At 43.8% G+C, this 27,495-nt stretch overlaps 1 long non-coding RNA gene across 1 annotated transcript in view; it reads right to left on the bottom strand.

Moving 5' to 3' along the window:
* Nucleotides 1–1,147: 1,147 nt before the first annotated feature.
* Nucleotides 1,148–27,495, bottom strand: part of LOC311515315 — a 35,101-nt gene continuing 8,753 nt past the window's right edge. Inside the window, exons 2-3 of the long non-coding RNA XR_014710100.1 lie at nucleotides 6,030–6,129; nucleotides 1,148–3,719 (exon numbers count right to left, since the gene is read on the bottom strand). This is a non-coding gene — a long non-coding RNA (uncharacterized lncRNA). The remainder of the gene's footprint in view (nucleotides 3,720–6,029; nucleotides 6,130–27,495) is intronic.

Genomic DNA, 27,495 nt, shown 5'->3' with positions numbered 1-27,495 from the left:
GTCAGTGAGGGTTTCAGAATCAGGTTGTACATAAGAAGGTTCAACTGTAGATCTTTTATATTTAGTGTACATCTTTGTATTATCTGCAGACTAGGGGCCAAATTCTGCTCCCTTGGACTGTGGTTACTCGAGACTTATAGCAGTGGAACTGAACAGAGTTTGGTCTCTGAGTAGTCCCACATTAATCTGCAGTGACTGATAACTTCCCAGATCTATCCAAGCTATTCTAGACCCTCCGTGTCATTAATCATCTTAGTCTTTGGCAGAATGTGTGGTGGCTTCCCAGTGCTTTGGGCGGGGGCAGCATGTGGAGCCCCCTGGCTGCCCCTACACATAAGAGCTGGAGGGGGGACATGCCGCTGCTTCTGGGAACCATGCAGAGTGGGGCAAGACCTCGACCCCGCTCCCAGGATGGAGCACCAGAGCAGGGCAAGCCCTGGACCCCACGGGGCTGGTCGTTAGCCTCTGACCCCAGAGGGCTGCCCAGCAACTCTAGACCCCACCATGTGGGGCTGACTGGCAACCCTGAGCCCACCATGATGGGTGTCTAGGCAGTCGGGAACTGAGACTCTGTGCAGCCTGGCCACCTTTAGCACACAGCTGGCCCATAGCTGTGTGCTAATTGGACTGCATGTGGGCCACGGGTTGAGAACCACTGAGTCAGGAAGTGGGGGATAGTGCTGCTATGAGAGCTGACATCACTGCTTCTGTGACAGAGTGCAGGGCATGAACACCTGTTTTCCAGGAGGTGTAGCTGAAGGCTGCTCCCCCAGCCTAAGTGGATGAGCAACTGAACTCAGGGCTCAAGTAACTATGGGGGACAACAAATTAAAAACTGGGTCAGGAGTTGGGGGGGGGGGGGGTCCACAGTTTCAAAATCAGGGATCAAGAAGGGCACACCATGCAAAGAACCCCAGATAGCACCCAGTGCTCCTCGAAGGTGTCTAGGGAGCCAGTGGATGTGGCCCCAGAGGAACTCTGCCCAGATACATGAACTAAGGGAGGAGCAGAAATAGGCCCCACAGTTGCAGAATTACACCTGGTAGGACACGCACACAAATGCTACAAATTACACCTGGTAGGTCACGCACAGTTTGAATCTAGGCTGAGGCACATAAACAAAGTCCACAACTGCAGAGTTCCCAAAAAACACCAAGTTTATTACGCTCGAGCGTGGTGCCCCCCTGCTAGCCAGGAGGGGACCCCGAATACAGATTATACAAAGGTTATATACCTCCTAGCAAAGCATGTTGCCCTTGTGCATCAGAAACCTTAGCCAATAAACAAACCCTTTTCTTATCTACCACCTATCCCTGCTTGGTGCATTCCTCGTGCTAAACTAGTATGTTAATTACACAGCATGGTCCTAAAGCGATGCTTCAGTAACTTTTATTATCAGGATGGGAGGCCTCACATCAAAGGCCAGGAGATAGGGAGTTAGGGTCAGACAAAGAACAGATACCAGGAGTTAAGGCAGGCTGGAGACAAGGAGGAGGATTTTCACAGGAATGCAGTATCTAAGGAACACTCCTCCTGGTGCATGATGTGCTTGCTTTTAGACAATGGTGGGCCTCAAACCAAAATGGAGTCACATGTGTTAACTTTTCCTTAACAGTCCTCCCTTTTTTTTTTTTTTACATCAGTAAGCTATATCGGGGCTGAGTAACCGCGCTGCAGGGTTAGCAACTGCCGATAGCACATACTGCAGCATTGTAGGCATAAAAAAACCGCAAAAACAATAACAGTCAAAAAAAGTAAATACAAAATACGCCATCCCCAAGTCCCCACATCCGGTAGCCATGAAGTGAGCCAGTCCCAGACCTCCTGGAATCCAGCGCTGGTATTGTCGAGGCTGACCTGGTGGAATAGGGCTGCCTGTTGCTTGAGGATGTGGATGTCAGTTTCCACCCTATGGTGCTGATTTACAAATACACAACAGCTTGAGCTGACCAGAGAACAAACCCCACCCTGGTTTGCAAGGAGATAATCCAGGGCTAGGTTGTTTTGCAATGTAGTTTAGGATAGCTGAGTTACTTCAATTTGAAGGGCAAATAGAGCATCTGCAGTAGCATTTGCCATTAGTTCCAAAGCAGCTGAAATGTTAACTATAGCTTTTTCTAGCTCGCTTACTCCCAACCATGGCAGAAACCAACGCACAAAGGAGTGAAAGCCTTTGGGCCGTTGAGAAAGGGGGTTTAAAGGAATACTTTGTCAGTCCCTCCATACTAGATTGTGGATTTTTCCCCGGGTCAGGTTCTGGTGTACTGTCACGGCGGGTACTATAGCCCCTAAGGTACATGTACCACACCATCCTGCTGGGAGAACCTTATAGGCTGTGTGATTGCATAACCAATACCAACCAGACCCCTCAGGGACTGGCCACGGGGTCCTGGAGTAGGTGGAGGGGCTTCCTGCACCAGAGCTGATTTGGGTGGTGTCCTTGCACCCCACAAAATTCCCTACAAAAACTGTATTTTCTATGCCCTTACATCGTGACACCCAAAGCATAATTCCCCTGGGCCACCATATCAATAGAACATATTTGGATTGTAACATTCCAGTTAAATGTAGTTTGCCCATAGCTTAGCTTGGAGTGTTTTATTAAGAGGGATAGGTACCCCTACAAACGGGACCCCTGACCCAAATATGTGGGGGTATGAATACAAATCCAACACTGTGTTCAATTTACACCCTGTTTGGTAGTGTGGGTTAAATTCAAGAAGCTATTGCCCTCCCATCCTTGTACTGGACCTGGGAATAGGGAGAGGACCCCCCAGGCAAACCATACCATGTCAGCATCCTCCTTTAGACCATACAAAAAACGCCACCAATGTAAGTCTAATAAACAGGAACAGAAGAAGTCCTGGTGGGCTATAAAGGTCCCAATAGCTGGAAAGCTTAGTCCATGGGTTGGTCGTGGTGTTCATTTGTGAAGTGGCTCGTCCAATGGCTTGTCAGGGTCAGGTGGGGGTCCCAGTGCCAGCTTAACATAGCTATGATGGAACCTTCACCTGCAAAGGAGTGGTGGCAGATGGTGGGAGTAATGTTCATGGCTGTAAGGTGTTTTTGGTATTCATACTTGCCCACAAGCACAGATTCCAGCCCCTGGATTAAACCCACCCCACCACTTCACATTCCCAAGAATACATCCCGCAACTTCCTCCCTGCCAATGTATAATGCTCCGTCTTTGCCACCAAGGCCAATTTTCAGTGTCTTTCGCAGTCAGGAATCCTTGGATCTTGATGGTTTCAGCAGAGCAGGTGTTCCTTCTTCTCTTGGAACAGTCATGGTTTTGCTTTATACAGGGGAGAGGTTACTAGCACGTTACCCTGTAGTGCTTTGGTTTCTTTAGCAAATACTGAATGCAGGCTAGCTCTGTCAGTGGACAAGGGAGAGGTTACTAGCACTTCACCTTGTTTTCCCTGCTGTCCAAAAGGAGGAAAGAAAAAAAAAAAACCCAGAAGGAGGGACAGGCTGATCAGTAGTCAAAGTGAAGTAATCTTGAGGTGGAGGGGTCTTTTTGCAGTAAGAAGCATGGGTCCAGGCAGTCAGTCCTTGGCACTTCACAGCAGTGTTGGTAGTTAGCAGGACTTAAAAGGGCCTTTCCAGTATGGGGCCAGAGTAGTCTCTTTGTTGATGGACCTTTATGTAGACCCAGTCACCTGGTTTTAACAAATGGCAGGTTTGCTCAGGATTCTTGAAGCAGGACTTCTTTCACCTGTAAATACAGAGACCTAACACATTTCATTAATGTCTGGCAGTGTGTTGCAGATCTCACAGCTGCTTGGGCACATTCAAGCCCCCCTCTTTCTTGGCTGTCAGCCAAATCCTAGCTGTGAGTAGTGTCTTTGGGCAGGCCAGTGTCTTATCTTTGGACTGAGCCTGCCAGCTACAGCGTTGAATTAGCTCGTTTTCCGTTTTTTTTCCTCCCCTTCTTGGCTTTTATTAACCTGCAAAGGAAACTTTCACTTTTTACCCATACACCTTTGTTTAAAAATGAACACCTATACGTTGCCTATTATACTGCACTTTAGTCTTATTATTCAATGTATGCTACATACACCCTTTTAGGAAAATGACTTTATTACAGAGCTTTGGAGCAACAAGCCAGGACAAGCACACTCCCTTTTGAGGACTCCACTTGGTACAACCTCTGGTGTCCAATAGCTTTCCTCCCTCCCCAGCCCTTTGGCTAGAAATTTGGGGTAGCCAGAAGGATCCCATGTATAATATGGGGAGTGGGTTAACCTTCCATGTCCTCGCTTCCAAAGACTGTTGGTGTGCAAATTTTAACAACAATTTTTTCAGTTAAAAGATCTGGCCAATGAAATTTCTTTTTCTTAATTAAGCAAATGTATTCAACTTTAGTATATCACATTTTCCTGATATTATCCAAACACTTTGTATTCCAAGTTGGATATAATAAGTATTTGCATTTTGATTTAAGCCTTCTATTTAGTTTTAAACTAAACTGTCCTATGAAAAATTATACACAGCAATTCTGGCCACAAGACAAACACCACAAGACAGGACATAGAACACAGAACAGAATTCCTATTGTGTTAGTAAATTCATGAGATGTTGAATTGCTTTTCAGCTGGCATCAGTTTTCTGATTTTCTGAAAGACCAAAAAAAACACAGATCTACCCCTTCTGGGCAGTCAGTCATTGCTTAAAATATCTCCTTTTTATACAAATACCCTTGTTAATTACAGGCAAAACAGGAATTACCCATATTTTCTTGTATTTGTTTTATAGGCAGCCCAGGTTTCACTGGCCTCTACCTTATCAGTTAGGTAATTTTACATTAAAACAAATGCTTTCCAGCTTGCTTTTGGATCCACAGCTTAAAGATTCTTACTTTAAAAAGGGCACAATAAACTTTACCAGACTTTTGATTGCCTTTCACTTTTAACTCCTGCTGTCAAACACACAGCAACCTGAAAAGGAAGACACCACCTATTATAGCCCCTTGGAGCCTAATAAGATATTAAGTAGCACTGTATAATTGCATTCCTTTGGTAAAGGGCCCATTTTTCCCAAAATGGCTGCAAAGAAACCAAGAATTCTTTTTTAGTATTTCACAAAGTTCAACTGTTTAATTTTTTCCAGCAACTACAGAGTTAACTTCTCACTTTCTTTTCTTAAATCACTTGCTTATTTCCCAAAACACCCAATTAACTCAGATTTTACCATTCCAAGTATTATTCCGGGATTTACATTTCCCATTCCCGTAATTATTTACTCCTCTCTTTTCACTATGACCTCAAAGTTTCCAACCTGTTTTCCAATCTCTCTATCTGTTGCCTGCCAGCATTGGGCCCGATCCTGTTTTTCTCTCCAAACTGTCCCTTCCATGAGCACCAGCTTTGTTTCACTACCAATTTAACAAGGAGGGTGGGCTTCTTAACTAGCCCCCCAGCCCTCCTGGTCTCTTCTCTTAAATATTCTCACTTACAAGGGCTACCTGAGTCCTCCCCCCATGAGGCTTGTCACCTGGACAGAAAGCACGGCCAATTGGCAAGCAAGGAGGTGATGGGCATAAGTCAGAAAGCTGAGGGTAAGCCGGAGGAGGGGCAGAAGCAGGCATAGCACAGAGCAGGGCTGGAGACCCCTGAGATTAATAAGAAAAGGAGGAAGAAAGAGGACGTCCTTTCGCATGCACATAAGCCCAGTTGTCCCATACATACCAATAATCCATCTGGGCTAGAGCTTTGTTCTCCAGGCTTTACTTAAGCGCTGTTAATTTTTCCCCAGCGAAGGAACCATCCGGTGGCCATTCAAAAGGTGTTTGAGTTGCTAGTGCTGGCCACTCAACCTCACACAAGATTACAGCTTTTTTACCTAATTCATGGGTACCAGAAATATTCCCCCAATTCTCAAATTTCAGCCAAAGGGGTCCCCTTACTTACACTCTGCCCAGAACCCATAATGGGCTACCCAAAGGGCACCAAATGTGCCACCTTATCGCCTAAGCAACAGCTCATCCCCCCCTCCCCTCCCCCAGAGTTCTCAAAGGTGAACTCACCCTGTGCCGGCTGGAGCTGTCGGAGAGGAGGAGTGCGGGCTCGCTTGTCGGGGCAAGCCTAGGGTCCCTTCGTGGTCGCCACAACTGCTGCAAATTACACCTGGTAGGACACACACAGTTTGAATCTAGGCTGAGGCACATAAACAAAGTCCACAACTGCAGAGTTCCCAAAAAACACCAAGTTTATTATGCTCGAGCGTGGTGCCCCCCTGCTAGCCAGGAGGGGACCCCAAATACAGATTATACAAAGGTTATATACCTCCTAGCAAAGCATGTTGCCCTTGTGCATCAGAAACCTTAGCCAATAAACAAACCCTTTTCTTATCTACCACCTATTCCCGCTTGGTGCATTCCTCGTGCTAAACTAGTATGTTAATTACACAGCATGGTCCTAAAGCAATGCATCAGTAACTTTTATTATCAGGATGGGAGGCCTCGCATCAAAGGCCAGGAGATAGGGAGTTAGGGTCAGACAAAGAACAGATACCAGGAGTCAAGGCAGGCTGGAGACAAGGAGGAGGATTTTCACAGGAATGCAGTATCTAAGGAACACTCCTCCTGGTGCATGATGTGCTTGCTTTTAGACAATGGTGGGCCCCAAACCAAAATGGAGTCATATGTGCTAACTTTTCCTTAACAAGAGCACCTCCCTGTCCAGTATTCTCCTCCTGGTGGAATAAATGGCCACGTTGGCCTGGGCCAGGAGGAGGTTGACAAGGAGATCTCACGACTTTGTGGGGAGAAGTGCAGCCAGAACCAGAGGATATCTGGTGCACTCAAGGTAGATGTGTGCCTGGGTCTCCCTCACACAGCAGCAGGGTGTGAACACTTATTGAATCCTGGGATGGTGGGCAGGCACAAGCCCGCCTGCAGCTGAAGGCCACTACCCCAACCTAGAAAGGTGAGCCATTAAACCTGAGTTTCAACTGAATACAGGGGACAACAAATGAATAAACAGGGACCGGAGTGCGGTCAAAGGGTCAAACAAAGGGAACCAGGTGGGGACGCTGAGTAGAGAATCCTGGACAGCACCCACTCTCCTTAAAGGTTGCTAGGGAGCCAGCAGATGCCACCCAGAGGAATTCTGCCCAGATACATGATGGAAGGGAGGAACTGAAGTCTGACCCACAGTGCCACACCACCTCCCCATCCAGCATCCTCCTCCTGGTTTTGTAAATGGCCACTTTTGCCAGCCTCAGGAAGAGGTTGATGAGGATGTCTTGTGACTTTGTAGAGCCACAGATGGGGTGTGCAAAGATCAGGGGGAAGTGCAGCCAGAACCTGAGGAGAAGGTTCTGGAGGAGCTGCACTGCAGGTAAACATGTGCCAGGGTCTCCCTCTTGCCACAGCATGGTGCCTACAGGTGAGCCTGCACTCTGATCACTAGTTCCCATTAAGAAAGCTGATGGGGATAACTAGACAATCAGGCTGGCTGGTTGGGTGGGATAAGGAGCCAATTATCCCACCAGGCCAAGGCTGATAAAGAGGCAGGAAGGAAGCTCCAAGGAGGAGGGAACTAGGGTTATGTGAGCTCAGTTATGTGGAGGGCCCAAGAGAGGGAGACTTCCTCAGGTCCTGGAGAGAGGGCCAAAAAGCACAGTTGTGCTGTAAATAGACTGTTTCATGGGGATTGTTATGGAAATGGTGGAAGGAACCTAAAATAAAAGGGTATGGTGAAGGCACAACCACTAGAATCCATGTAGTTTCTGCAGGGAAGAAGGTAGGAGGGAAGCTGTGCCCAGTGACAACTTCCCATGAAGGGGGGAGAGGACCCAATGCATTTATATTTCATTGGGTGTTTTAATCTCCTGTTTAGATGAGCAAGGGAGTTGAAAAACCATTTGCATTTTGTCATTGGATGGTCAGGACAGGAGGGTTTTTGAAACTGGGAGTGGCTTGCTAATCATTCGAGAGGAGAAGGCAGCCAGGGTTTGACAGCAGGAGGATGATCTAGTCCTTGTCATTGGGAGGCAGGAAAGGAGGGATGAGACGCTTGTGATAGTCAGGATATGGGGAATGTCCATTTTTAGTTGTAGGTTGGCAGTCATTAATTGTCCGTGCCTGAATATCTGTTTTTGAGAACTATTGTTTGTTGGAAAGCAAGAATTCCCTCTTTCTGCACACTGTAAGACAATAGGCCAAATTCAGGCCTGTTGTAAGCAAACTCTGGGAGCTACATAAAATTATAAACAGGGCTGAATTTAGCCTACCCTCTTTAAAATTTTGTCTAGGACCATAACCTTTATTGTTAATAGCTGCCTCAATTTCTGAGCTGCAGTCATGCATTTTAGATTCTCTACTTTAGCATCCCAGAAATCAAGATGATCCAACAAGGACATTAAAACTCTTCACGCTTTTCCAACCCACACAGCTGTTAAATAATAATTCATCTATGCTGTACAATTTGAGGAGGCATTCTTTCTTTTAAATGGAAATCTGCAGTGTTCTTGCTGGCACATTTAAATACGACTCCAGAGGCAAATAAAAATAGTTTCATAGTTCTTCTGCAGAAGCAACTGCTGCAGTGACTATAACATACAAGATAGGCAGGATAAGTAAGTCTTAGTAGACAAAGCTTCCAATTTAGACTGATTTCTCTGGCAAATTTTGCATACTAGAACCAGTGCTTGGTGCCACAACAGCATAACAAGGGAGATAACAATCAGCCATAATTTTCTGAGCTAGGATTTACTGTTTCACACTACTTTGCAAGAATTAAAGTAAATCTCTGAATTGCATCTGGTTTGACACAACAAAATCAAAACAAACACAGATACTGGATATTTAGAGCATCAAGTAATTCATAAAAATAAATCAGAAATCAATGGAGTGAATAGAGTTAACTAGGTACGAATTTGCTCCATAGTTGTCTATTCAAGCCGCTAGGGATCAGATGGCAGTAGCAGCTTACTGGCTACGCCCCTCATCCAGGAAGGTTATAGGGGAAAGTGATAGCATAGGAATCACTATACCAGATCTACACAAGGGGAAATTCTGACTTAACCAGTTAAGTCAGCTTTGCAATAGCTTTGTATATCATAATCCAACTGGATCTCAGTAATATCACACAGACTTAGGTGGTATTTTAGGAACGAATTGTAAAGACTTGTTTGTCACTAGAGTTGAGCAAATTTATTATTGGAAAGCATCCAACAAAATGTAAAAAAAGCGTAATTCTTTTACTTTATTTTCCATATGAAAGCTGAAGTTTTGACTAGCTATCAGACTCTTATGCAGGGTAAGTGGTTTCCATCATATACAGGGTTTACAGTTTTGGTCAATGGTATCTTAAAACCCACTAGCCCAGTTCCTTTGCTCAAATAATTCACTAGTCCTGTAACCCCCCATGTGGAACTGTTTTCAAAATTAGGTAAAAAATAAGGGAAAATGTGTCTGATATAAACTTCAGTGGCTTAGACAAGAGTTAACTTGTTGGTTCAATTTCAGCTTCACTGGAATGAAAGCAACTTTGATTATACTTTGTATAATCAGGACATTTTATGAACTAAGATTGAACAATTTGGTCTAAATTAATTGAAATCTTGATGATACAATACACACATTTGGATTAATTCACTATTACCTGTCACATTTTTATATGTCAAAATTAATTTTATCACTGATAATTGAAACACTGGCTAGTACAAAAGGTGTTCTGAGGACTTACCAATAAGCTGCTTATTTTCCCTGCATATCTTTAAGATTTACTAAGTACACGTATCAATTTTTAAAAAAAATTGTTTAGTGATACCTTATCAAATTAGAAAAGTGAAGAAAATTTACTGCCCTGAGCAACTAGCCAGATTTGCTCAAACCAGTTTCTCTTGATGAACAAAAATAGCATCCGATGAAGTGAGCTGTAGCTCACGAAAGCTTATGCTCACATTGGTTAGTCTCTAAGGTGCCACAAGTACTCCTTTTTGCGAATACAGACTAACATGGCTGCTACTCTGAAAAATATTAAAATAAAACCTAGTCCCATAAACTCTCATACAAGAAGTTGTTACAGGAAATTAGCATGCAATTATCCTTTGGGAGGGAAAAGGAGGTGAAGAGAAATTGTGGTAAGGCATAAAACATTGGCTCACTAGTATGAATGGCTTCTAATGGCCAGTGCCCTTTCATGGTATCCTTCCACTCCCACTCAAAGGCATCATTCTACCAGTAGAGGGGCAGACTAAGACCTTTCTAGTCCTCTTTCCCACAAAGGAAGCTGGCTTTATGGGTTCCCAGCAGCTACAGATTGCCCTTAAGAGCTTTGTTTTCCCTGTAACACTTTAATAATCAGAATTTTTACAGTTCACCTGAGGATTTCAAAGCATTTAGTCATGTACTCTTGTCTCCAGTTTACAGTGGAGAAACAATGACCTAAACAGTTGGTGAGTGAGTCAGGAGCTGAGTTGGAAATTGAGCCCTAGTCTTCTCATTCACAGTACCTTGGTCTAGCCACTAGCTTTACTGCCTCCCCATGGCTAGTGTGTGTGCAATAGCTCATGTGCTTTGTATATTGCAAGATGGAATATGGAGGTTTGTAATGCTTAGCTATGAACTATGATGTGATTGGAATAACAGACTTGGTGGGATAACTCACATGACTGGAGTACTGTCATGGATGGTTATAAACTGTTCAGGAAGGACAGGCAGGGCAGAAAAGGTGGGGGAGTAGCACTGTATGTAAGGGAGCAGTATGACTGCTCAGAGCTCCGGTACAAAACTGTAGAAAAACCTGAGTGTCTCTGGATTAAGTTTAGAAGTGTGAGCAACAAGAGTGATATAGTGGTGGGAGTCTGCTATAGACCACCAGAGCAGGGGGATGAGGTAGATGAGGCTTTCTTCCGGCAGCTCACGGAAGCTACTAGATTGCATGCCCTGATTCTCATGGGTGACTTTAATTTTCCTGATATCTACTGGGAGAGCAATACAGCAGTGCATAGACAATCCAGGAAGTTTTTGGAAAGCGTAGGGGACAATTTCCTGGCGCAAGTGCTAGAGGAGCCAACTGGGGGGGGGCGCTTTTCTTGACCTGCTGCTCACAAACCGGGTAGAATTAGTGGCGGAAGCAAAAGTGGATGGGAATCTGGGAGGCAGTGACCATGAGTTGGTTGAGGTCAGGATCCTGACACAGGGAACAAAGGTAAGCAGCAGGATACGGACCCTGGACTTCCCTGAGAGAGTCGAAGTCTGCTTTCCTGAACGGATGGCCAGGATCCCCTGGGGGACTAACATGAAGGGGAAAGGAGTCCAGGAGAGCTGGCTGTATTTCAAGGAATCCCTGTTGAGGTTACAGGGACAAACCATCCCGATGTGCCGAAAGAATAGTAAATATGGCAGGCGACCAGCTTGGCTTAATGGTGAAATCCTAGCGGATCTTGAACATAAAGAAGCTTACAAGAAGTGGAAGGTTGGACATATGACCAGGGAAGAGTATAAAAATATTGCTTGGGCATGTAGGAATGAAATCAGGAGGGCCAAATCAGGAGGAGGGCCAAATAGCACCTGGAGCTGCAGCTAGCAAGAGATGTCAAGAGTAACAAGAAGGGTTTCTTCAGGTATGTTGGCAACAAGAAGAAAGCCAAGGAAAGTGTGGGCCCCTTACTGAATGAGGGAGGGAACCTAGTGACAGAGGATGTGGGAAAAGCTAATGTACTCAATGCTTTTTTTGCCTCTGTCTTCACTAACAAGGTCAGCTCCCAGACTGCTGCACTGGGCATCACAAAATGGGGAAGAGATGGCCAGCCCTCTTGGAGATAGAGGTGGTTAGGGACTATTTAGAAAAGCTGGACGTGCACAAGTCCATGGGGCCGGACGAGTTGCATCCGAGAGTGCTGAAGGAATTGGCGGCTGTGATTGCAGAGCCATTGGCCATTATCTTTGAAAACTCGTGGCGAACGGGGGAAGTCCCAGATGACTAGAAAAAGGCTAACGTAGTGCCAATCTTTGAAAAAGGGAAGGAGGAGGATCCTGGGAACTACAGGCCAGTCAGCCTCACCTCAGTCCCTGGAAAAATCATGGAGCAGGTCCTCAAAGAATCAATCCTGAAGCACTTGCATGAGAGGAAAGTGATCAGGAACAGCCAGCATGGATTCACCAAGGGAAGGTCATGCCTGACTAATCTAATCGCCTTCTATGATGAGATTACTGGTTCTGTGGATGAAGGGAAAGCAGGGGATGTATTGTTTCTTGACTTTAGCAAAGCTTTTGACACGGTCTCCCACAGTATTCTTGTCAGCAAGTTAAGGAAGTATGGGCTAGATGAATGCACTATAAGGTGGGTAGAAAGCTGGCTAGATTGTCAGGCTCAACGGGTAGTGATCAATGGCTCCATGTCTAGTTGGCAGCCGGTGTCAAGTGGAGTGCCCCAGGGGTCGGTCCTGGGGCCGGTTTTGTTCAATATCTTCATAAATGATCTGGAGGATGGTATAGATTGCACTCTCTGCAAATTTGCGGATGATACTAAACTGGGAAGAGTGGTAGATACCCTGGAGGGCAGGGATAGGATACAGAAGGACCTAGACAAATTGGAGGATTGGGCCAAAAGAAATCTGAGGTTCAATAAGGATAAGTGCAAGGTCCTGCACTTAGGACAGAAGAATCCAATGCACCGCTACAGACTAGGGGCCGAATGGCTAGGCAGCAGTTCTGCGGAAAAGGACCTAGGGGTGACAGTGGATGAGAAGCTGGATATGAGTCAGCAGTGTGCCCTTGTTGCCAAGAAGGCCAATGACATTTTGGGATGTATAAGTAGGGGCATTGCCAGCAGATCGAGGAACGTGATCGTCCCCCTCTATTCGACATTGATGAGGCCTCATCTGGAGTACTGTGTCCAGTTTTGGGCCCCACACTACAAGGATGTGGATAAATTGGAGAGAGTCCAGCGAAGGGCAACAAAAATGATTAGGGGTCTGGAACACATGAGTTATGAGGAGAGGCTGAGGGAGCTGGGATTGTTTAGCCTGCAGAAGAGAAGAATGAGGGGGGATTTGATAGCTGCTTTCAACTACCTGAAAGGGGGTTCCAAAGAGGATGGCTCTAGACTGTTGTCAATGGTAGCAGATGACAGAACGAGGAGTAATGGTCTCAAGTTGCAGTGGGGGAGGTTTAGATTGGATATTAGGAAAAACTTTCACTAAGAGGGTGGTGAAACACTGGAATGCGTTACCTAGGGAGGTGGTAGAATCTCCTTCCTTAGAGGTTTTTAAGGTCAGGCTTGACAAAGCCCTGGCTGGGAATTGGTCCTGCTTCAAGCAGGGGGTTGGACTAGATGACCTTCTGGGGTCCCTTCCAACCCTGATAATCTATGATTAGCTTCCATTCAGGCAGGTTTCTGTGGTTGTTTTTAATTGGTCTTATCACCTCCACTGTACCAAGAAAGCTAGCTTCAGTGTCCATTTCTCATGCAGACTCTACACTTCCATTCCATCCTGTGTATGAAAAGCCCTTTTTGAGCTGATCCACACTACCCTCTCCTCATTCTAATCCCACCTTATGGCACACTTGTACTGTGGTGTCTACAAGAAATTAGCCACCGAATAACAGCTGGGTAAAAGGGCAGCTGAGGATAGTGTGTCTGTGTCTATAGAGTGCCTAGCTGCACATGTTGGCATTACTGTAATAAGTTTAAGGATCAAAGAGCCTTCAGCAATGGGTGCCTGTACATTTAAAATGACTGTTATTGCCATTAGTGAAGTGAGAAGCTATAACTTTTCTGTTATACTTCACACAAAAAAAGCATCCATGTCTAGAGATCTTAATAAAGATAAATACAGAATACAAAGATCACAGTAGAGATAGATAACAGGGAAGAAAGCGAGAGTACAGAGGCTGAATAGAATGGCAAGTATATTCATTAGTTATCCTTAAAATTGCTTTGACAGATATAACCCTTTATCTTGTTTCTAGTGCAGTGCTTTGAGGGCTGAATGGAAAACGGCCCTTCCAAACATGGGCCTTGAGTCCCTCAAGGGAGAGATTCTTGCATAAAAATATATCAACTTTGGTACATGGAGCCAAACAAAACCCAGATCAGATAAATTTAACAAATTAGTATAAAGCTTTGTCTCAGATGAACAAAGTACTGGCATTTCACCTTACCATTAAGTCTGAATAAAGGGGAAATATGTAGCTGCACTACACTGGGAAATCTGAGTCATTAATCTCATGTTTCCCTTTGCTCCAGAGGGGAAATAAGTCACATCACCCTTTTTGCTGGCACAGCTTACTTCCTCCTTTATGCCACCTCTTAGATGCAGGCCACTATGTTGGATGGTGAAGCCCAAGTTCTTCCCATTCCTCAGCCACCTACTCAGGCAGGGGAGTACCAACCCACCAGCATCCTTCTCTCTCCTCCCCAGCAAGGCTCTGGTAGTTCATCCCTCAGTTTTAGTCTTATCAGACATCTGTTCCTAGAGCATTAACAAATCCTTGAGGAAAGAAATCAAAGGGCACAGGCATTTTTCTTTAACATACCTTAATGTTAAATGTGAAGTAAAGAATCTTTAATTCTGCTGTGGTTTGTAACAGTCCTTGGTGCTTTTAGAGCCTCTTGTGACTCTCTTGTTTAATCCTTTGCAATGGCCTTTTGGAGGGCTAAGTCCTGCTTGCCTTAATCATGCAAATAGCCCTCAAGTCAGTGAAACTACTTGTGTGGTACCTAGTCTTCATAGGCTGACAATCTTGCTCTTGCAATTAGAGGAATAATTATCTATGAAGATATATTTATCTGCCTTCAGTATAAGAGGTGGTTGACTTGCTTGTGGGTGAAAGGAGTGGGTGGGATTGCTCTCAAGTATTTTTTTTCTCTAAAATATCCAAGAAGGTAGTGTTGAACAATTCGTCCTGTTCCCCAAAGATGCTTTTATGAGTTCTGTTGGGATTCATCTTATCCTCTTGTTCAGTATATATGGGAGTGCTAGGGAGAGAGCCTGAGTTTTGGTGTCTTCAATACAGAAGTGACCTCCAGCTTTTGTTTCTCCTTTTTGTCTCACACACAATGCAGAGGAGCTCTGTCCCAGCATCTGGCTGAGTGGGGCATGGATGAGAGCAGGTTGGCTGTAACTTCATCCAGGTAAAACAAAAATGATGTTGGGGAAAGCAGCTAGGAGATGTGCTGAAGTTTAAATCTACTCCCCTCTGAGTATCTTTGTCTACAATGCGTTACTCTTGTAGATGTAACACTTCTGCTAGGTGTTGTCCGCCAAAAGGACCAGGTTCAATTTTCTAGGGGTTCCTTCTAAAAAACTGAAATACCACTGGCTCAAACCCTCACCCAGAGGGGAATGAATCCACCTCTCTCTCTGTATGTACATACATACATGCTTCCTTTGATCCAGGGCTGCCATGCTCTACCCTTGATGGATACTTCCCCATTCACAAACAGTGAGTCCAGGGGTTTAATAATGTTCTCCTTCTTTTAAAGAGGGAGGGGGGCAGGTGGAGGGAAATGACGACAACAGAATGAACTTGGGAAAGCCAGCAATTAATATCTATTAGGTAAGGCCCTATGGCAATTTTAACAATAATCCCAACCTCAGTCCTCTTCCAATTATGAGTGTCTAATGCATGCAAGCCACTTCTGTCCTCCCCAGCTCTTTACTCACAGTTTGTCCTGGACTGGTTTGTTGTCCAGACCAATGATTCTGACAGGTCAGTGCTGCCTAGGCTATCCTAGAACTCTATCACCTGAGCAGATACCAGTTCTGATGGCCAAATAGGGAAGCCTCCCTCAGGTAGACTGTTGTTCCCTGCAGCTTCAGCCCAAGTTATCTCATGGCTCTCACTTGTGTCAGCATCACCTCAGCTCTGTACCATCTGCTTTTTTTACCTGACTTTTTAACTCAGCTTTTCAAAGGTAGATCAGGGTTATCTAGAATCCTTAACAGAATCCTTACCACCAGAAAAGCACTTAGTGCAAAATACAATCCTCTATTTTTTGACCTGTCCAGGCTTACTTGCCCAACTGTGCCTGACTGAAGTAATAGTCAGGGTGACCTCTGGCACATTTGGTGTTGATCTCTTGTCTCAATTTCTCAGTAGGGTCAATAGTATTTTATTTCCCTCAAAACTTAACTGTATTTTAACCACATGCCCCAAACTGTCATAGAACTAAAATGCAAATAAAGCTTGGGCCGTTGAATCATTCCCCCTTGCTCACCAACAGCAGCTCTGGGCTGCTCTTCTCCCATTTCACCAACAGATGTCAATAGCAAGCTCCCAACAATTTGGGCTTCAGGCCACAGGGTTTAGGTCTGTTATTTGAAAGTCTAGTTTGATTCCCAGTAATCTAGATTCAGCAGTAGCCAGGATGTTCTTCCCCTTGCACCTCCTATCCACTAGTTGTATCTGGCTTTGTTGCAACCTTTTCTCTAGGATCTGAACCTTTTTTTTTAATGTAGGAAACAAGAATTACAAGATGCCGTGGCTGAAAACTGAAATTAGATTGGGGAAAAAATGCAAATTTTTGAGTCAGGGTAATTAACCACTGGAATAAATTCTCAAAAGTAGTGGTAGATTCATCATCACTGAGAGTCTTTTAAATAGAGATTGGATGCCTAAAAGATATGCTGTAGGTTATTTGACTTGATAGTGCTCGCTTACACAGTAGGAAGAATAATTCCTTCCACTGCAGGAACTAATGGGTGAAATTCTAGGACTTGTGTGAAACAGGGAGCCAGAGTAGATGATCATAGTGGTCCTCTCTAGTCTTGTACATCTATGAACCTCAAAACTACATTACTGCAATGCTGTACTTGGAACTGCTTTTCTCATATACTCAAACTGAAGCTGGTACAGAATTTGACAGCCAGGTTGGTAAATCTCATTATATTAAGGGCACCTAGATCCTGGGAGGGGGTACCTTTTTGTCTATTCTTATAAATGCAAAGAAACAAAATTAATATCTTGAATAATATTTCACTGTTACCCTTACAGTGATTTCAAATCTCAGAACTCTATTTCTGCCTCTTCTTGGAGGGAAAAATCCTCTTTTCAGCAGTGAAACTTGTTGTTTTAATCATGAACTGTCTTTTACCCTATTGACTCCATTTATAATATGTTTGATCACTAAAATATACCAAGCAAATGATTTCAGTCTATGCATCCCAGAATGCAATCTTGAAAAGTTTTGGACAAAGGCCATAAAAACACCTTTTACGTTTTTCTCTCGTAAATTGTCAATGTAAAATGCGTTATTTCATTTAAACATAAAAAGAAAAACCTCATGATGAAAGTTAAGCACACTATAAATTGAAAGAGCTGTTAGCTGCTGCACTGTGCAAGATTTATGAAAGAATAACTGAAATGGAAAAATGAATAGGTAGTGGATATGAGTATAAACTAATACCATACTTGTACAAAATCAGCCAAGTTTGCAAATGGATTCCTTCTGTAAAGATGCTGTAAGTAGTTAGAATTCCTCTGTTATAGTATAAAATTATCATGCCATTGTCTCTTTTGGTAGAGGCATTAGTAAATGAAATTTAACAGAAGTCATTGCAAATTACTACTGTTATGACTCTAGAAATTAGAGCTGGTGACACTTGAGTCGCTTTGCCAGTGGAGAATGGGAACTGAAAACTAGAACCAGTCAAATTTTCCATCAAAATGTTTTTAATGGAAAATAGTTATGTAGAATTTTTTCAGTTTTCTGTGGGGAAGTTTTTGTTTTGGTCAGGTCAACCTGAATTGAACCCTTTTGATTTGTTGAACTGAACTGAACAGTTGAACCAACATGGTGCAACATGAGTCATGTGACTATGGTGCTTCATAGGAATCCGAGGAAATGTAGTCCATCTAGAAAGCCTAGCCCATAGAGGAGAATGGAGGCATTAGGTACTTGAACTACAAATCCTATGTGGCTCTGTGGCAGCTCAGGGGGACACATTAATATTAAGCCAAGTCAAAATGAAATATTTTGAATCTTCAAAGTTCTGAATGAATTGACACTTTTTTGAAATGGTCTGTTTGACTTTTTTCTCCAATTCAGGATGAAAACATCCAGTCTTCCAACTGCAGAGGTACTCGCATCCTGAAGACATGTCACTGGAATAAGAGTTTCTCAAATATCCCCTGACACAACACTAATAATTAGGCTATGCCTGTCCCCTGTCCCTGGCAGCTGAGACCTGAGCAGGGAGAAGGGGCTTCTCTGGGTTGCTGCTCTGTGGAGCCCAGCAGCTTCCTGAGAGAGTCTGGCTGGGGTAGTAGCTTGCCACACCCGCTGTGCTCCCCACCTGGGCCCAGCACAAGCTTGGCTTCTTTAGCCTAACCAAAAGAAGGTTGAGGGGAGATATGATTGCTCTCTATAAACACAAGTTTTCTCCCTCCCTGGTATTCATCCTTCTTATTTAAATGAAGTGCCAATGCTGACACAAGAACAAATGGATATAAACTGGCCATCAACAAGTTTTTAGGCTTGAAATTAGGTGAAGAGTTCTAGCCATTAGAGGAGTGAGATTCTGGAACTGCCTTCCAAGTGGAGCAGTGGGGGCAAAAAACCTAACTGCTGGCTGATTGGCCTCCAGAAGTGTCCGTAAATGCCTGTTCTAGCCACTCTGGTCATCACTTTGAACTCTACTGCCCTGCCCTCAGGTAACCAAGCATCAGACCCACCCTTTAAATTCTCTGGGAATTTTGAAAATCCCCTTTGTTTGCTCAGCCAGGAGTGGAGTGCTCTCAGCAAATCTTTCCAGGTGACCATGCCTCCATGTGTCAGGCGATCCCCAGTATGGAGCAATGGTGAGGTGCTCTACTTCATCAGTGTTTGTGGGGAGGAAGCTGTCCAGTCTCAGCTGCGCTCCAGTCATAGGAATTGAAACCTTCAGGCAGATATCAAGGGGCATGATGGAAAGGGGCCATGACTGGGATGAACTGCAGTGCAGGGTTAAAGTGAAGGAGCTGCAGAATGCCTACCACAAAGCCCATGAGGCAAACAGCTGCTCCGGTGCTGCCCTCATGACCTGCCATTTCTACAAAGAGCTGGACACGATACTTGGTGGTGACCCCACCTCCACTCCAAAGTGGACCATGGACACTTCAGAGCCCAGTTCAACAAGGCAGCAGGAGGAAAGCAGGAGTGAGGGTGCCGAGGAGGAGGGGAAAGCCCGGCATCCCTAGATCCATGCAGCCAGAAGCTGTTTTCAAGCCAGGAGGAAGGTAGCCAGTCACAGTGGATGGTGCTTGGGGAAGAACAAACAGCAGAGGAGGTGCCCAGTAAGCAGCTTTTATTTTAGGAAGGAAGGAAGTTCAGTGGGGGCTCTTGGGGCAAGGAGGCTTAGGGCTGCATGCATGCCTAGATACAGAATAGGGTGTTTATGTGCTCTCTCACATCACAGTAATCTGCCTCAGTGATCTCTTCAAAGGTCTCATGCAGAAGATGGGCAATCCACTTGTGCAGGTTCCTTGGCTGTGCTCCTTGTTCCAGTCAGGCTAACATGTCCACACCACTGTGCCATGAGGGGTGGGGGGGACATAGCTGCACACAGGCAAGCTGCATATGGGTCAGGGCGGAAGCCGCATTGCAGTAGAAGACCCTCCCTTGCTTCCCAGGTCACCCTCAGCAGCAACATATCTTCCAGGACACACTCCTGTGGAAAATGTGGGGATAGTGTTCAGTATAGGGGCCCCCTGAAGCTGTTAGCTCTCCCCAAGGTACAGAACCCCAGAGGACAGTACAGCCGTGAAACAATCAGTCCCCCTTGACCCTGTGCTTACTCACCATTTTGGGGCTCCTGAGTTGTGCGCGCGTGCTTTGGGATGGGCAATGTCTGCTATTGTGGACACTGTAATTGTCTTTAAGTACTCTCTTGTACACAGGTTTCAGAGTAACAGCCATGTTAGTCTGTATCCACAAAAAGAACAGGAGTACTTGTGGCAACTTAGAGACTAAAATTTATTAGAGCATAAGCTTTTGTGGGCTACAGCCCACTTCATTGGATACATAGAATGCAACATATAGTAAGGTGGGTGTGTGTGTATATATACACACACACACACAAGGTAGAAGTTGCCATACAAACTGTAAGAGGCTAATTAAGATGAGCTATTATCAGGAGAAAAAAATTTGTAGTGATAATCAAGATGGCCCATTTAGATTGTCAACTGATAAACACCCATTTTTTCATGATCTGTGTGTCTTAAAAACATCTTCTGTATTTTCCACAGTATGCATCCGATGAAGTGAGCTGTAGCTCACGAAAGCTTATGCTCAAATAAATTGATTAGTCTCTAAGGTGCCACAAGTACTCCTGTTCTGTTTGTGGATACAGACTAACATGGCTGCTAATCTGAAACCTATATGAAGCAAGACTCTTTAAGAAAGTATTTTAACAGGATAACATGAATAGTTCTCAACCTTTGAGAAAAGTTGAGAGAGTCTCAATGTGTATCATGTCTTGTGGATCACATTCTTTCCCGTTTGCAATTGCATAATATCCTGTGTAACTACAGCAATTGCTTATATGAAAGTGACATTATTAAAGAATTTGTCCCTGATTCTCTGGTTGGGCTGCCACCAACTCAGTGCAAGATCAGATATAAAGATGGTTTTGTGGCACCTAGGTCCTGGGACCAGACTAGTCTTTGGCATAAATGAGAGCTGCCAGAAGGGATACCACCAATTCAAGTAGCAAAGGTGCAGTGCATTAGCCAAGCAATTTCATCTGCAGTTTTGCCCCATGTCCACACTAGTACTGTATGACACCATTGCAGTTGCGCTGCCCTTCAGGCACTTATCTCTCAGTTCTTGGAATAGCTTCTTGAAGCAGTGTATTCTGGGAGATTTCAAAAGGGCTTCAGCATCTACAGGAATTGTGGGAGAATAGATCAAACTCCCACATCCATGGGAGCCTCCCATAAATTCCCAGGAACTGGTGCTGTTTTCCTCTTTTGAAAATGGAGGTCAGGATGAAATTTCATCTTTCATTTCCTGCTCTGCAAATCTCTCTGCTGGAGATCTCTGAAAGCTGTCACAAAGCTTTTGAAGCAGCTGTTGTGCAGTGGTGGTGATGGGTGGTCTAGCAGTATCTGTGGAGAGTTAGATGCTGAGACCAGCAGCTGATAGAGTATTTGCTGCAACAATCCTGCATTCTATCCTTGGAGTTGCTTTGATCTCTGTAGTAGCTGAGTAATGTTCACTGAGCAGAACACTACTTTTGAGTGCTAATCACAGACTGGTGGGTTGAGTTGTTTGAGAATTGGGATGAGCAGCTGCACCTTCATAATTCCAGAATGAAAGACATTTATGTTCCTCTGTGGTGAGCTGGTTCTGAGAAGTACATCCACCAGAATGAAAGCTCTGATTTCTGTCAAAGTTTGGCAATTTCCTTGTGGAAATTAGGTACATTAGATAGATATGGATCATCTAGGCATCAATTTGGGATTGAAAAGATGCTGTTGTGGAAGTTTGCTTTGTAAACATAATGTATTGCAGGGGTATGCAATCAAGGTGGTCAGTGTGCCAGTAATTGAGGGATTGAAACAATTGGGATTTCTGACCTATGCAGGAGCTATTGATGGAACCCATATGTCCATTCTCTGTCCCCCTCTAACCCAGCAAACCCAGAAGGATAGTTACAGAAAGGCAGTATTACTTTGTGGTGATGCAGGCTAGCTCAGTAGATCATCAAGCTAGTTCTTGGATATGTATCTAGAGTGGCCAGGCAAAGCATGTGACAGAAGAATTTGAGAACTTTAGACTTTTCAAGAACAGGCAAAGGGAATTTCTCTTCCCACCAAGTACTTGTAGTGTCTTTATCACCTCTTTGACTTTAGATGATCCTGCATATACCCACATTTTCCATGGCTCATAAAGTCATTCCAGCTTACCCACAACAAGAGATGCAATTTCACTGAGACATTCAAAAGGCACAGGCTGGTGGAGGAGTGTGCTTTTGGCACATAGAAGGCAGGATGGAAATGTCTTTTGGCCTACCATGACGTTTAATGATCGGATAGCAATAATAACTGCAGGCTGCATTTTGTATCACAAGTGAAAGCAAATGGGAGATCTAATGAACTTTGGACTGAGGGGGGCAGTGGGACTTGCAGCAATTTAGGGCCAGCCAGCCAGACAAACTGTTGCCCTAAAAACCTATCTTAGGGCATCAATTAAAACTGATTAATTGCAGTTTTTTAAATTGCAATTTTGAGTTAATCACATGAGTTAATCACATGAGTTAACTCCTTAATCACACCAAGAAAAGGAGTACTTGTGGCACCTTAGAGACTAACAAATTTATTTGAGCATAAGCTTTCGTGAGCTACAGCTCACTTCATCGGATGCACTAACACAGCTGCTACTCTGAAACCTTTAATCACACTGCTTAAACAATAGAATACCAATTGAAATGTTTAGTTTTGGATGTTCTACATTTTCAAATATATATTTCAGTTATAACACAGAATACAGAACTTATGCTGCTCACTTTCTATTTTTGATTACAAATATTTGCACTGTAAAAATGTAACTAAAATAGTATTTTTCAATTCACCTCATACAGGTACTATAGTGCAATCTCTTTAGCGTAAAAGTGCAACTTACAGATGTAGATTTTTTTTTTGGTTACATAACTGCTCTAAAAAACACAAAACAATGCAAAACTTTAGAGCCTACAAGTCCACTCAGTCCTACTTCTTGTTCAACCAATTGCTAAGACAAACAAGTGTGTTTACATTTGCAGGAGATAATGCTGCTGCTCATTGTTCATAATCTCATCTGAAAGTGAGAACAGGCATTCGCATGACACTTTTGTAGCTGGCATTTCAAGGTATTTACGTGACAGATATGCTAACCATTCAAGTCCCTTCATGCTTCAGCCACCATTCCAGAGGACCTACTTCCATGCTGATGATTGTTACAAATTTAATGCATTTTTTTGACTAAACTACTTGGGGGAGAAATGTATGTCTCCAGCTCTGTTTTACCCACATTCTGCCATATATTTCACATTATAGCAGTCTTGGATGATGACTCAGCACATGTTCTTCATTTTAAGAACACTTTTGCTGGAGATCTGACAAAATGCAAAGAAGGTGCCAATGTGAGATTTCTAAAGACAGCTAAAGCACTTGACCCAAGGTTTAAGAATCTGAAGTGCCTTCCAAAATCTGAGAGGGACAAGGTGTGGAGCATGCTTTCAGAAGTCTTAAGAGCACCATTCTGATGCAGAAACTACAGAACCCAAACCACCAAAAAAGAAAATCAGCCTTCTGCTGGTGGCATCTGACTCAAATGATGAAAATGAACATGTGTTGGTCTGTACTGCTTTTGATTGTTATCAAGTAGAACCCATCATGTCCCCTGGAATGGTGACTGAAGCATGAAGTGACATATGAATCTTTAGTGCATCTGGTATGTAAATATCTATAACAGGACCATGCAAATACCTGTTCTCACTTTCAGGTGATGTGAACAAGAAGCAGACAGCATTATTTGCCTGAGTAATTGGCTGAACAAGAAATAGGACTGAGTGGACTTGTAGGTTCTAAAGTTATATTTTTAAATGGAGGGCTTTTTGTAGATAATTCTACATTTGTAAGTTTTCATGATAGAGATTGCACTACAGTACTTGTATTAGGTGAATTGAAAAATATTTTTTAGAATGCAAATATTTGTAATAAAGTAAATCTAAAATGAGCACTACTCACTTTGTATTCTGTGTAACTGAAATATATCTGAAAGTGTAGAAAAATCCCCAAATATTTAAATGGTATTCTATTATTTTAATAGTGCAATTAATCATATGATTAAAAAAATTGCAATCAGTTGACAGCCCTATCTTTTATATAAGTGTAGCCTCCATGGTGTGTGCTGCCCAACCTGCAAATTCTATGTGCATGCACTTTCAGACCGATATTGGGGATAGATCAGTGAAATGGATGTCTTGATCTTAGACATTTAATGATCATCTTTAAAAGACAGAGGGGTTTGAGTTGGACACCCTTTGATTTAAGAGAGAGCTGCTGGCAGAACATTGTCAATCAGGGACCTTAACCATGGAACTCTTTCCCTTCTTGGCCACCAAAATCCAGGTTTAGACCTCCAGGCCGTTACAAAACCTGCCTTTTGAGTGGTGGTATTATTGTTAATGGCTGGACTCATGTAGCAAGTTTTAAGTAAATAACTGACTTTAAAGTTGGTATGGAAATAAATTTAGTTTTGTTTGGCATCTAAGATCCAATTCTCCGTTCTGCTATGACTCCTTTGTGCTGTTCCACTGCTACAAAGGGGCCATAAACCCAGATGAACAGGCCCCAGGGAACATTTTCCTGAATAGGGGAAAAGCCACATGTGGCAGGCAGAGCATCTCTGTGTTTCCCTGGTGTACAGATCATTCCTGGAAAAAAAAGGGTATGGTGGTGTGCCCTTATGAATTAACTGTTCCTGGTTTCTGGAACAGCCCCTTGAGGCTGGAGGCAGCCAGATGCAAGTTAGGAAAAACTTTATCTGCCTTAAGTTACACTGGGGAATGCACACACATCAGGTCAGCCACTGAATACAGTTAGCATAAAATGTCCCAAAGCCATCTTAGCCATGTTTGAGGGCAAGCCCATTTTCTGGGCTCATCATTGCTCAGCTGGAATGGAGATTCAGACTCTGGCAGTTTAAGTCAAGTGCTATGAAATCTGAATATAATGCAGCTTCTTGATGCTGCCATTAACCTGGACCCAAAGCAGCTACTGCAAGCTGGGCATGAAGAACTTCCCAGCACTCAGACACCCTTCATTAGTTACAGAATGGACAACTCTAGAATGAACTTTCTTGTGCTGCCAGAGGGTGGCAGAGATGAAAGAGAAACAAGGTGCAAGGCCAGGTGGAAGTCAGCAGCCACTTCTAATTTGTGCATTTTTAATGTTTGAATAACCAGGCTGGAGTCTCTTGGCTATTCAGAGCTGAAGGTTGTGCCATGTGGATGGTCTTGTCCCATAATTTGCAATAGTGTCTCAGACATGGAATATGACCTCAAGGACACAATGTGAACATTCTTAATATGCTCATTGCTTGAATAGGAATATCCACTAGTAATTCTAGATTCCTAATTATTTATTAAACCTTCTTATTTGGCTTACTTCCCTACAAACTGATTCTCCAAGGCAAATTCATCTTTGTCTCCTTCTGTTAATCTGTTCACAGGCCCTTGGGTTACAAATCCTCTCTCTGATCATACGCTAATGAGTCATTAACAGAGAGTCACTACTAATATGAATAAATCACTCCTTTTTAGTCACTCTTTATCTAAATAAAGAAGCCTCGTCCAATAACACTATGCTGCCAAGAAGAAATGTGAAGTAAAATGAGCAAACCAGTTCTTTCATAGGCCCAACGGCAAACTCGGCTCTGCTTGTCCATTTCACTGTTTGTCTGCTCCTGAATGCAGCTTCATGCTGTTTTTTCTTTTAATTACATCTTGGAGCTCAAATACATAGCTGGATTTTTAGACGCATTACTAATCACTAGGAACAAAGAGCCAAATAAATTGGATCCAAGATTTATAAACTAGCAGGTTGCATCTTTTCAAGATCTGGTGTTACCTTAAGTTCCTTTTTGGTGATATGTCTACACTGCAATCTGACACCCGCAGTTGGCTCATCCCTTGGGCTCAGGGGGCTTGGGCTTAGGCACTGTTTAATTGCAGTGTAGACATTTAGGCTTGGGCTGGAGCCTAGGCTCTAGGATATTGCAAGGGTACCAGAGCTCAGGCTTGAATGTTCGCACTGCAATTAAACAGCCCCTGAGCCTGGGCCAGCAGCAAGTTTTAAATTGCAACCTAGACCAGTGCTTCTCAAGCTATCTGATGTGGGGGATCAACAATTCTTTCTTCCACTGTGCGTGCAGACTGGCTGCCGATGGCTCGCAGACTGGTACCGGTCCGCGGACCACCACTTTGAGTAGCACTGGTCTAGAAGACATACCCTCAGTGACTCTGGATCAAGCTTACATTGTTGTCAGCAGGTACATGTTAATTATTAGACTAGCTACTCCCCATTTTTAAATAAGATTTATATTGTCTTAAGCTACATTGTATTTTCAGATGTTTACCTGAATTTGACAATGTAAACACACTGCTTTAAGTTTCCGATGCTACCTACATTAGCACAAGGAAAGATTTTAACTAGCCTAAAATGACTACAGAAATGCTGAGCCAAACTCTGCCATCTGTCACTCTGAAGTTGTACCAGGGTCAATGAGGATAATCTGAACACTGTGTGTTGCTATATGGGAAAATACTTTAGCACAACTTTCTCAAACTACCAGTGCTTGTTCATATTACATTCAGCATTCACCAGGGTCCATATATTCCACTGTCAGAGAGTTTACCATAGAATTCTTTTCCATGATGCAGAATTGTGTTCCAGAATCTCAGTTATCATTTAAAAAAATGCATGTAGCCCTTATGGTTACAATGCTAACCTGGATGAATCAAATGTAAACCAAAGCAGGGTCATCTGCCTGAGCCTGCAGAGAGGCTGCATCTACAGCTTTAAAGGGTGCAATCTGCCCTGTTCATTTCTGTCAGGGCTTCAGAGACTTCATGCTTCTGTGGTCAAGGATTCTGGAATTTTTTCAAGGTGCCACAGAATTCAACATTTTACTGCACTAGGCACCCAACATTTCCTTTTCCATCTTGCAGCCTCGTCGCCCACCCAGGGACGCCAAAAGCTGTTGCCGGCACCCAGTGCCGAGAGGCTGAACAACAGCTTGAGTGGTTCGTTACCCGGTGTGCTACACCCAATAATCACAATGGGGTGGAGAAGCAGAAAAGTTTATTTGCAGCTGCAAAAAGGTACAGGGAGAATAAAATCTCAAATCCTGCACACAGAGCAGGAAGTTACACAGGCTTTTATACATCCTTTTTCCCAGCATACTTATCCAATAGCAAGCTGCCCCAAGTATCCATATAGCCAGCCAATCCAGTTCCCAGCTAGTTCCCTGATTCTCTGTATCATTTGTTAAACTATACATAAAGCTGCTTTATTCAGCATTGTTCTTCCATATCTCCCCTGTTTGGCCTTGCTTAGGTTCAGGCAGTCTGACTCTGCAACATACTGTTGCAGATTCTCAGCATAACTGCTGTGTGTGCCTCCAGACGGGGGGGCCAAGGACACTTTGGGCCTAGTACGCAGAGCTGCTGCGAGTGCCTCCAGGCAGGAGGGGGGCCAAGGACACCTGGGCCTAGTGCGAGTGGGCTTTATCGACACTCGTGGTCTTCCATCCCCTCGAGTTACCTAGTGGCCATGCCCCAGTGTTCCCAACATTCCTAACCTTCCAGGACCTGTTTATAGATGCATCTTGTTTTCCACTATTCCTCCCAAGAGACAAGAGTTTACAGTTTATTCTCTCTGCACTGTTCCATGGAGCCAGGCAGCAGTATAGACCAGTGAGCTGGGAAGACTGGATAAAAACCACAGCAGCTGAGGCCCAGGGAGAGAATCTCTGAGCTGCTGAAGTTAGCTACAAACTCCTTGCTTCCCT

Source organism: Lepidochelys olivacea (assembly GCF_965140295.1).
Source record: "Lepidochelys olivacea isolate rLepOli2 genome assembly, chromosome: 2".
NCBI lineage: Eukaryota > Metazoa > Chordata > Testudines > Cheloniidae > Lepidochelys > Lepidochelys olivacea.
The sequence above is the reverse complement of the archived record's forward strand: the minus strand, read 5'-3'. Positions and strand labels throughout refer to the sequence as shown.